A 13,072-nucleotide genomic window follows, 5' to 3' on the forward strand; every position below is an offset into this window, starting at 1 on the left:
CATGCTAAACAACTTTTTGCATACTGAACGCATAATTCTTCCATCTTTGGCCAAAAATATCCACTCCTAATAATTAACCATCTCATCCTTTGGCCAGCTTGATGAGCTCCACATATCCCTTCGTGCACCTCAGCCATGATCGTCTTGGTTTCTTGCAAACTTACACACTTTAACAATACACCATCAGAGCGTTTCTTAAACAACTCTTCATCTATTAGTGTATAGTTCAGTAAACACAGCTTCATTTTCCTACTAATCCCTCCATTAGGTTCTTTAAGGAACCTTTTAATCTCTGTTCTCCAATCCATTGCATCCCCATCTTGTATGCAGTGAAGTTCAATCCTTCTCGTCCTTCTTTGGGTCACGGGCAATATGGTTCCATACTCACAAGTAGACTTCCAATTCAAAACCTTTGAGTACCCTGAGGCCATTTGGGCCAACTCATTTGCCACGTCGTTATATATCCTATTAACGCACTGAAGTTCTACTTGGTTAAATTCTTCTAACAATTCTTGGGCGACCTCATATTGACTTATAATGGAATCACTTTGGTATTTAAAATCACCAATCAATTGGTGAATTACCAATTGAGAATCGCCCCTAACGATCACATTTTTTACTCCCATTTCTATCATTAGTTCTAGGCCTACGACTAAGGCTTCATATTAGTCCTGATTGTTGGTGCACATCCTGTCTAAAGTGAACGCGAACTTGTAGCAAATTCCTAAAGGATTAATCAATGCTACTCCTACTCCTGCACCTTTAGAGGTTTTTGATCCATCGAAATACAACACCCAAGGTTTTAGCTCGAACGAATTGATTTCTAATTCAATTTCTTCGGGCGTGTCAAGGCATGGATGATCGGCTAGAAAATTAGCCAAATCCTGATTTTTGACTGCCTTTTGAGGTATATATTGTATCTCGAATTCTGATAAATCTAATGTACAAAGGCCTACCCTTTGGTGTAAAATAGGGCGCGAGAACATATACTTAACTAAATTTACTTTAGAAATTAAATAAACGGTTACGGGCCGTAAATAAGCCCTCAATTTTGTACATGTGAAATACAATGCAAGACATAATTTTTTGATAGCAGAGTAATTACATTCACATTTTGTTAACCGTCTACTTAAGTAGTAAATTGCCCTTTCTTCACCAAATTGGTCTTCCTGTGTGACCATTCCAGCTATTGATTCTTTCTCAGCCGATACGTACACTTTCATTGGCCGTCCTTGGATTGGTGACACCAACACTGGTGGACTTGATAAATATGTCTTCAGGCTTTCAAAAGCCTTTTGATGTTCTTCTTTCCGGACGAATTCGTCCTGATTTTTTAGCTTTAAGAGCGGCGTTAGTTCGCCCTGCACAGTTAGAAATAAAGCGTCTTAAAAAGTTTACTTGGCCTAGAAACCTTTGCAATTCTTTTTTGTTGCTAGGTGGTTTGACCTCTAAAATGGCCTTAGCTTTATTTTTATCAAGTTCAATCCCTCTTTTGTGTACCAAGAAATCGAGAAAGTTCCCTACATTAACACCAAATGCACATTTCAAGGGATTCAACTTTAGCTTATATTGCTTCATTCGCTTAAACGAACATCTTAACTGTTCGAAATGGTCCTCTTCTTTAATGGATTTGACCACTATGTCATCTACATATACTTCAACAAACTTGCCTATCATATCATGAAATATTAAATTCATTGCCCTTTGATAAGTTGCTCCTGCATTTTTTAGGCCGAAAGGCATGACTACCCATTCAAAACATCCTAGAAACCCAGGGCATCTAAAGGCAGTTTTGTGTATATCTTCTTCAACTATATAAATTTGATTGTATCCTGAATACCCATCCATGAAAGAATACATGACGTGTCCGGCAATTGAGTCTACTAAAGAATCCACCGTGGGCATTGGATACTCATCTTTGGGTGTAGCTATGTTTAAATTCCTAAAGTCTATGCACACCCTTAGTTTACCATTCTTTTTTAGTACTGGCACGATATTGGACAACCATTCGACATATCTGGCTATTCTAATAAAGCCTGCTTTCAATAATCGCTCTATCTCTTTCTCAATCTCAGGGAGAACATTAGGAGCAAAACGTCTAGGTGAGATTTAAAATTAGGCTTAGTTGGTAACCTATGTTCCACCAAGTCTCTATCTAAACCAGGCATTTGTTCATATTCCCAAACAAAACAATCTTTATACTCCTTTAGCAAAGCGATTAATTTATCACTAACCTCTTGATCGAGCATTTGGCTAATGAATGTTGGACGATCTTCTCCTTCATTGCCAATATTCACTTTGATCAGAGGGTCTTGTGCTTGAGCATATCCAGGTTTGATGATCCGCATCACTTCGTTGTCCAGTTCCCTTGTAAGTACTTCTTCTTCTAAACAGTCCACCTTGTTGACTTCTCGGCCAATGCTTTGTTCTAACTCGAATATTGCTAATTTGTCTTTCAGCGCTTTCAGGGCTGTCTCTTCTTTCGCCTTGTCATTGCATTCCTTATTGAAAGCCATTAATTTAGCTTTGAAGGCCTGAATATCAGCCGTTTGCTCTTGTTGCTTAGAACTCATTCAAGACTCCTTAATTATTCTTTTGCCAATTACTGGCTCTTCTAGGGCCACTATATTTGGCCTCATCTGTCTGAACATTTCAGTGAGTGCGTCCACTGAAAATGGCTCTTCACTTTGCGCGACAACTTGGGTTTCTTTCCCATCTTGTACTACCCTGACAGGCCCATAGTTTTCTTCGTACATGAACTTTTTCACCGAGTTTGCTTCTGCGACAAAAGGCCTATGATCGGCCTGTACCACCTCTGCTTCGCCCTTGTTATTCCAAAAAATCAAGCATTGATGGAACGATGAGTGTATACAGCGACTTCCGTGTATCCAATCTCTTCCTAGTAACACATTGTAACTAGTAGGACCATCTATTACAAAGAAGACTGTGGTCCTAGTAGTTGTCCCTATAGTTATGTCCAATGACATAACTCCCTTAGCTGAAGTTGCTCCTCCATTGAAACTCGTAAGGATGACTTCTGTTGGAATCATGTCACCCTCTGTCTTTGCAAATTTCCTCATCATCCTAGATGGAATGGTGTTTATAGCTGCTCCATTGTCGACAAGCACTTTTGCCACAGGGATACCGTTAACTAGAGCTTTAACGTACAATGGCCTCAAGTGTTTAGTCAATTTCATGGCTGGCCGTTTAAAAATAACTTTTTCGGCAGCCTCTATTTCTACTTCCTGCTTGTTTTCTGTCGAATTATCCCCCTGTGACAAGTCGACGTGCAGCATATCGTGCTGAGCCTCTATCTCCTGAATTTCCTCTTTACTGTTTTCTAATGCTTCCTCATCAGTTATCCAACCTGTGGGAGGGGCATTATTCTTGGAGGTGATCCATACTTTTCAGAGCGAGGCACTCTCTTCTTCCTTTTGGGAGTACCGTACAGTATTTAGAAATCGAAAGGACACCCAGATGGTTCTCCCAACAAGTCTACTTCGCGAACTCCCTCTCGATGTAGTTGCTTCAACAAAGTATTGTGCGATACTCCTCTCCTTCTTCTTTCTGCTTCTAGGTCGATTCCTTCTTCGATGTCTGTCATCCCGTCGTCTTCTTCATCATTATAGGCCTCTCTAGAAGTCTGGCCTTCTTCACATTCCAGCACACAAGCCTCTCCTTCGTTGTCCTCCCTTTCTTTTTCTTCTTTTTCTTTATTCTTGAATTCATTGGCCAGTAAGTAATTATTAGCCACGACAGGAGGTAACGTACCGAACTGGATAGTAAGGGGCTGATCTGAATCTTCTCCATCCCTTCTGTCTCTCTCAAACTTTGATCTCCCAGAAGAAGTTTCTGACAGTTCTTTCATTGATTCATCTGTACTGGCCTCTTCACTATTTTTGAGAACATTTTGATTGGCTACCTTGAGTAGTTTAGGCGCTTTAGGATGTGGCACTCCCTGTTGCTGCCTCATCATTCGTCCATAGTTTCGTTGGAAACGCCTTTGTTGGGTTCTAGTCATCTCATCGAAGGGTATTGCCCTTCCTGCATTATACTGGAACGAATGCCATACATTTGGCCGGCGAGGTTGCGGCCTGAATGTTCTCCCATTATCTACTGGCTTGAACTGTCTCTTAAAAGGCGATCCTCTATAGAATGATGTACCTCGCCCTCTACCAGGCTGAATGTTTGGGAAGAAAGTAGGGCGATGGGGATGCTGTCATATCCCTAGTTTCTCCGTGTTCCCACTCACTTCTCTTTTACATCTTGCACACAAGATGTCTTCGTCCTTTTTTGGCTCTTTCTCCTTGATTCGTTCAAAGATACTGGGATGTGGTCCAGGGTCCTCTTCTCCATCATTTATGACCAACTTGAATTTTGGCAACTTGTTTTTGAAACCAGACGTCACCATATTCACTCCAAGTGACTGTGGAAAAGGATTTTCATCCACTGCCATCTTCTTCTTATCGTCGAACGTAATTCGTCCTGATTCAATGGCATCCTGCAATACATGGCGAAAAACCAAGCAATTGTTAGTCAAATGTGACCATGCATTATGCCACTTACAATATTTTTTACCCCTAATTTGTTCAGGGTTTGGCAATTTATGCTTATCGCTCAGCTTTATCTGCTTATCCCTATATAAATTTATCAAATATAAGATCAGCTTTGATTACATCAAACGAGAACGTTCTAGCCTTTATATTTCCATCTTTCATGGGCTCATCTTTGTCCGATAGTCTAGACTTAGCCATTATAGGACAAGTATACGTGTCTCCTTTGACCAATTTGGCCAAACACATTTCGACTTGATCATATGACTCGTCGCTGATGGTATGAACGTCAAAATTGGGTCTTTGTAATAAGTCTCTTTACTAGAATTTTTCATCTGCTCTTCTTCTCTTATCAGTTGTTCATACCTAATCACATTTGCACTCAACTGAAAAAGGTCAGGAAATTCCTTGTCTTGGAATTTCTTTTTTAAATCAAAGCTCAAACAGCCCTGAGCGATTTTGACAAATTCTTTTTCGGGTAGAGGTACAAAACACTTGCTTCTTGCTGTCTTGAACCTTTGGAGAAAACTTTCTGCCCATTCGTTTGGCATCTGACGTAGATTCGCCAAATCAACCAAAGTGACTTCGGACTCAGTTTTATAAAACTGAGCGTGGAATAATTGTTCCAATTGTTGCCATGTTTGAACAGAGTTCGCTAGCAAGTTGATGAGCCAGGAGAAAGCTACTCCTGTTAATGAACTAGGAAAAAACCTCATTTTATGGTAATCAGTTACATCACCACTTTGCAATGTGAATCGCCTTATGCGTTTTAGAGTAGACACCTCTCCTAAACCGGTAAACAGTGAGAATTCTAGCACTTTATACCCTCTAGGCCATATATGCTTGGTCTACCCAATCAGGATATGACTTTGTGTAAGTCGGCCTAATGACAGGACGCACCCTAAAAGCCATCTGATCCTGTACGATTTCCATAATCTGATTCCTCAACATAACGTTGGGGTTATATAGAATTCCTACAGGTTGGTTAACCTGTTGATTTGCATGAGGCCTGATATTTGGTCATTGATTGGTAACAAAGTTACCATGATTAGGGTCATTGCCATTAGCCTGAACATCTATTCTCTCATTAACACGTGGGGTATTCTGTCCATTGTTTAGGACATTATCTCTTACATTTGGATTACCCCCCAAGTTAGGCGTACCACTACCATTGTTCTGATTTGACACTGCACCACCCTCTTGGTTTGAAGTAGAGGGACCAGAAAGTGGTTCTATCCCTTAATTCGGATTTAGGACTGGGGGATTATGTCCCACAATAGTCCTAATTTGAAAGTGATTTGCAAGAGGCATAACCGGTTGACATATTTGGCCTACTAACTTATTCATTATTTCGTTCAAAGTGTTTAGTTGTTTGGCCATGTTGTCATAATGTGCATTCCCATTTTGAGTAAATCTTTCCATATTATGAATACTTCGAAAATTTACCTGTTCAACGACATCTTGTGTGAGTTCTCCAAGTAGTGCACGCATAGTTCGAGGACTCAACTCTGTCATTGGTTCGTAACGACTGTTACTGCTCCGATTCTATCCATCTGTTCGTGGAAAGGCATGCTGCTCCTCATATCGCTCGATCACAGGCTGGACTCCTTCCTGACTTGCTGCTTCCTTATCGAATCTCTGAGGCATATTGTTTCACCTTTTGCATTTTCAACACCAAACACCACTGTCCCACTGGACGTGTCAAATTATTTCGCACGGGTTAGTCGCTAACAATTAAAAAGGGATCAAACGATTGTGTAAGGGACAAACCTCTTGAGACAAAGTCCCAAAAATGGGTATTTTTTATTGGCGATGACTTTACAATCGAAAAGTAAAAACAGAATGCCTCCAAGGGGCGCAAGCACACGAGTTACTGTGAAAGAAGTGTTTAAATCTAAATTAAGAAATTTAAAATTACATATTCTCTATTTAAGAGTTTTTGATTCGGGGTCCTTTGCTCTATGTCTTTTCTTCCTTTTATACTCTCTGGATGATCTCTTTGTGATCAACCGCCTAAAAACTGTTTGATCATTCTATAACTGTCCACTTTCCTCGTAATGGCCAACTTGTCATGGAACTGCCTTTTTTAACTGCTGCCATTACTCTTTGTCGTTTAACCGTTTTCGATTGAATTCCTTGAATCGTGGAACGTGATAGGGCTGCTTAATAACTGCTTTGATAACTGCGCTTCTTGATAACCATAACACTTCATGTTTGCTAAAAAGTTGGGCGACTCGAAGGTTTGGGCGAGAATAGAGTAGCAGCTTTGGGCGACTGCATGGCATTCCATTCGCTCAGATCCTGGGCAACTTACAAGCTTGGGCGATAGTGTTACCACGTTCACAGGCCTCCCTATTTGGACTTTCATCCTAAATTGTCTAATTAGGCTTCATTCTTTGGGCTATCTGATTTGGGGATCCTCCAATTGGGTTTCATTCCTTAAACCGTTCGATTTGGGCTGAATTTTTATTTGTCAACAAATTGATACAGACTTAAGCTCTCAAACTTCAATAACTACCATTTGAGATGGCTCTCGCTGAGATCTCCAACAATAGTATTAAAGCAGGCACATCTACTAATTGCAATAATTGCAATTAAGATGTTCACATGGTGCATGGTTTATCACAATTCAAATATTTTATAAATCGATTTCACTCATAATAAGAAAAATGGTGAATAAAAGAAATTAGAAAGGGGAAAAAATCACAAATCAGATATTAAGTATTATCAAATTAATTTTCAGGCCTTAAATTTAAAAATACAAAAATCGGGTATTTATTTACCAATTAAAAATAATTTGTTATTTAAACATAATAATGTCACAGTTATATAATTAATGATTATATGTACATAATTATAAGTCACAACTTATTTATTGATCATATATTATCAAATTAATTGATCACAGATTATTTCAAGATTACAGATCATAAAACTTATAAATCACAATTTATCTATCGGTCATATATTTTCAAATTTGTTGATCACATATTTTTTTTAATTACAAATTATCGAATTTTAAAGTCACGATTAAATAGTTGGTCACAAATAAATTAAATAATTGGTCATATAAACCAAATAGTGGGTCACGCACCATCACCACCAACACTATCACCATAGCCACTTGTGACCACCCTTACACGTTGCTTTGCCGCCACCACAACATCACCACCAACAAATCACCAACACCAAATCCAATATACTACCAACAAATATCGTGACAACCACATTTATCAGATCTACTCAAAACAATTCTGCCCATACTAACAAACAATTTCTGCATTTACAACTAACGATGAGCACTTTGGAAAGGTTGACAGACCTTTTTATTGCCAAATTCGTAATGACTTCACCACTACCACCATTTCGTCTTCCAAAAGAATTAGACAAAGCCGATGCATCCAAAATGACAACATTTAAATCCTCATCAACCATGGAAGAACTAGCGAAAGAATCGTCAAGCAAATCAGCTAGCGCTTACGACTTGGCTTTTTCCTTTTCGTCGGAATTGGGGCTTTATCATCATTGGTGGTCATAGAAATTGAAAGTGATGATGGCTATCTATGCAAAGTGAATTTGACGGAGATGGTGAGGAAATGGGTTTCTGGGCAATGAAATTGAAAGTGTTATCTCTCTTGTTAAACGGTTTTAGGGTTTGGGTAGTAAATGTGGGGTGGACAGATTTTATAATAATATTATTAATACAAATAATTAAATTAATACCTAATATTTGAACAAATAAATTTAATACCTGATTTATGAATTGTAATCTTTAAATATCTCTTGTGATGTAATTTCCTCAATTAGAAATGTACTCAAGACTGCTAGTAGATCAAGTACCGTCGTAGTGAAATCAAAATTCCTGAACAATTATATTATGGAAAAAAGCCTGTTTTCACTGTTGGGCGTATCTACTTAAACTTGGGTGAATCGACCAGAAGATAATTTTAAAATATGTGATGACACTTTAAATTTGGGTTTCTACAGAGTTCTGGAAACTAGACCAAGAAAATCATAAGTCACTAGAAACTTGACTATGAGGGTATGTTTGATTGTAATTTTTTTTTATGGAAAATGACTTTTTTACTCGAATTTCAACATTTGGAGTTTTGATTGCCATTTTTTTCCTTGAAAAACTTTCACATTGGTTCATGCTACTTGTTGAGATATAATAGACTTGTAATTTTCGGCAAACTCAACCACAAATAGAATCCCACGAAGCCCCATGATGCACTATTAGGTATCGCTTGCAAATACCTGAAATAGCCTATCAATCCACATTTTGCAATGAAGAAATTACAAAAAACCAGGTGTTTAGAAACCACAATTCTGAAACCAAGTACAAAGTTTAATAATGCATAAATCAAGTTTGTATCAAAAATTAAAATCCCTATTTCCATCCCCTCATTCTCCATCTCATTTTGTCTCTCACGTCTCTCGTAACTGTGCTCTCTCACCATCTAACGTCTCCATCATCAGAGACCGCCATAGGCCTTCTCTCTGTCGGCACTGGGAAATTGAGAGCCCTTGCCTCACCTCGTCACGACAAGCGTAAGTACTGCCACGGGCTTCGGTGTCGCGGTTGCTGCAAAATTTGAGCGTCGCAACGAGCTTCAATGCGTCGATTTGAGGTGTTAATGGTGGTGGCGACAGTGGTCTTTGGCGTCGTGGTGGTCGTGTTAATGAAAACGATTCGCTGGTCGAAATCTGTGCATCGCGACTACGAAGTCGTCATGGCGTCGGTCCGAGCGCCGATCTGTGGTATTTGTGCTTATTTATGTGATATGTGTAGTGGTGTGGACATAGATGCTGTGAGATGGGTGGTGTGGTTGGATGTGGTGGTGATGGGTATGGGTGCGATGATGTTGGTGGCGTGGTGGGTGTGTGGTGGGGTCAAATATGGTTGGTGGTGGTCTTCTTCTTATGTTGTTGCGTGGGTGTAATTATGTACGGTGGTGTTTCTGGTGCCTTGTTGGTAGTGGTGGTGTGATTTTTCGGCGCGTTTTTGTTGTGTTGTGGGCATGGTATTGTGGTCGTGTTATTAGCACGGTGGTGCTCATGATGGTGGTGGCAGGAGGCGGTGATGCTCATGTTGGTGAGGTGACAGGTGGGAGTGTCTGTGACTAACAATTAGGCGTCTGGACCAACTATTTGGCTGATTTGTGACTAAAAATTAGGTGTATGTGATTAAAAAATAAGTTGTGATCTATGTGACCTTGAAATATTTGATTTGTGACCACAAAATAATCTTTGACCAATTAATTTGACGATATGTGACCAGTAAATAAATTTGTGACCTATAATTATAAATTTGTGTCATTAATCGTATAACTGTGATTTTATTATCTTTATTTAATAAATATTTTTAATTAATTAAATACAAACCTAATTTTTGAATTTTCAAACAATTTACCTCATTTTTGAATTGGGGTAAACACAACACCTGAGATGTGAATTTTCCCCTTTTGCAATGCCCATTACTATCAACATGAAAACTATTTACAGAACCCAACGATTTAATTATTTTGTCAGCTTATGAATCCTTATTAAGCTTAATTTCCATCGTAAAGGTCAAGTTAGGTGAGTACAATGCCCAAGGCCCCTCCAAACCATGAGCCTCGCATCCCAATTTAAGAGACTCACTGTACATGTTGGGGTTGGTCTCTAGCCCCCATCGATTCAATAAATGAATTTGAAAGATCCCATGCAGCACCATATGTTCAAGGGTGAATTTAAAAGATTGAGTGAGCATCAGCGGTCGTTGACCGCCCATCGACAATGACAGCAATAAAACATTATATATATATATATATATATATATATATATATATATATATATTTTATTGTGTTACTGTTGTATTTGATTATAACATTCATCAACTGCCAAAGTGGCGAGGCATTCCAAAATTTTACACATGAGCGCGATTCAAATCTTTCCTATTGCACATGTTTCACTCTTTGTTCAAATATTTTCAAAATCTGAACGTATATGTTTATGTTATGCTTGTCATTAACATCTATCAAATGCCATAGTTGTCAAACTTCTGTGAATTCCAAAGGATATCATAGTTCAAATCTTTTCTCCTTTGCATTGATTTTAATAATGACAATGTTTCAAAATGATAAAAAATATTAAACTAAAATAATTAATAAATGATTGTTCTTGTAAAAAGTCAAACACATGATCTTCAGGTTACAAAACAAATTCCTTACCAATTGAGCTACGAGAATAAGTTTAAAATTGATGAAATTACCAGGTATATGTCTAGAATAGTATACATTGTCCCAAAAAAAGTTATTATCGACAGATCCAGCATGAGTGGCCGCGAGATTCGTAGGGTGCTGGATCCGCTGCTGCATATGTTTCTTCATAATCCCACTCTTGTGTTGATTGCCATTTTTCTTCTTCGACTTTAGCGTTAACAAGTCATCCAATGGCTTTTAAATTCTAATAAGAGGTCAAAATTTATGAAAACACGTTTTTCCGTTCGTGTAAAAGAGTTGCTTATTAGCAATAGCGAATATTCGAAAAATAGAAGCATTATACCCACTCAACAACCCAGGCCCACAAGCACACGTGTCGGTCACCAATTACTTGCGCCGCCCAAAAGCTACGACTAGTTGTCGGTTGGCGCCCCTCAAATGGCGTGATTTCTCAGCCATTTAGGATAAACCAACCCGTGAACCCGGCAATCTTGTCTGTTAAATCGTGCAGGATTAATCGGTTGCCGGTAAAGTGAAGCTGGGAAATCGAGTATTGACTACTGAGATTTTCATTGCTGGCGTGTGAACATTGTGGGACTTTGTCGGGCCAAGAAATTGGGGCGTGGGCTAATAAATTCTGGTGGGCCCGCTTCATTGTGGACGGTGCAACAAAGTTTTAACGGGGCACGTTCTTTTTTCCTTTATGACATATTTGTCCTTTGGCTTTCTTTTGCCGTTTTTTTTTTTAAAGAAGCATTTGGGATAGTTTTTCTTAATTAATGGGATTGAAGTTTATTGGTAATGCATATTTTAGTGATAATTACATTTTCATTGAAGAAAAAATTGTATCGACTTAAAGTTACTTCACTCGTTTGTAGTACAACTCAATAAACTTACACCCAAGTGTTCGTCACACTCAAACAGATTTGAGAGCTCAAATTTTAATGAAGTTTGTAAAGATTATTTGTATTTCTAATTACGACGATAATTAATATTAGAAAATTCAATCTCAGGTGATAGCTAATATGCAATTTTTTTTAGTGTTCTTTAAAATGAGGAGCAAATATTTTGTCGCACATTTGTAAATTTTTTTCTTATTTAAAAATGTAAGGGGCAAATAAAATTTTCACCCCATAATGGACTTTTTGAACGAAAGCTGCTATAAATGAAAATATATGCTAATTAATAAAATGTTGATGATAAGAGTGCGATAAATATTTTTTAGCATTGTAAGATTTTATTGAACGCCGATATATCAAATGAAAATAAGTTTATTATTATTTTTTATTTTTTCCATTTTTTGTTAAGGAAGGTAGTGGTTAGGTTTTAAAATCGCTCTAAAGAGAGAGAAATTGTTAGCTAAAACTTCAAAAATATTTCTACGCACTCAGCTTCAAAGTTAATTGTTTTATATCAACGTTTTTCTTAGGCTTCTTTATATTATTGAGTCCAAACCATATGAAACATATTGTGAGTTAGCTCGTCTAAATGGAAGCCACGCTCTATTCAAGAGCATTTCCAACAATATTCTTTATTTTAAAGAGTATCTTGAGATATAATTAAAATTAAAGAGAAGCATTTTTTTGTACAAATCCAACAATACCAAATAGGTAGTCTATTGAACTCTTAAATAAGGAGTTAACTCTCCCAAATAGAGAGAATGAGACTATTAACGAGCCTATCAAAGACGCTAAACACAAGTTCGAGGGTTGTCTAAAATTCATTTTGTTAACCTCAACAATGTGTTAGTGTGCAGGTGATGCATGAGATGGAAGGAAGGTGGCTGAGATTTGTTGGCAACTAGATTGGATAGATTTTGAGGTCAAGAAGTTTAAATTAAAAATAGATTAAATTGAGTGATGAATAAGTGAATATTAATTGTATATCCCACAAAATATGTAGAAAAAAAGTGATTTTATCGATTATAAACAGTTTTTAAACATTTGCCAAATATGATCTAAGTTGTTAACATAGTAAATTAACATTATATGACTCTTTGAGTAAATGATGTTTTCGAAGTACCCAATCCCCAAATTTGGTCATTTCTATGAGTTGTATATGAAATACTATCAACCATTCATTTCTAAACAAGTTAGTCAAGATTAGACAACTGTAAAATTATCCATTTCACTTTAAGCTCCAATTTTGTCTGAATTTAAATTCAGATTTTAATTTAAATAAAAATTAACAATTAATTTTAACCACATATTTTATATGATCTACGACTTTTCAACAATACATTTCATCAACAATTATCAAAATCTACTAAAAAGCATATTTTAATTATGTTTGAGGCTAAATTTCCTTCACAAAAA

The sequence above is a fragment of the Olea europaea genome, chromosome 21 (genome assembly GCF_002742605.1).
Source record: "Olea europaea var. sylvestris chromosome 21, O_europaea_v1, whole genome shotgun sequence".
Taxonomy (NCBI): Eukaryota; Viridiplantae; Streptophyta; class Magnoliopsida; order Lamiales; family Oleaceae; genus Olea; species Olea europaea.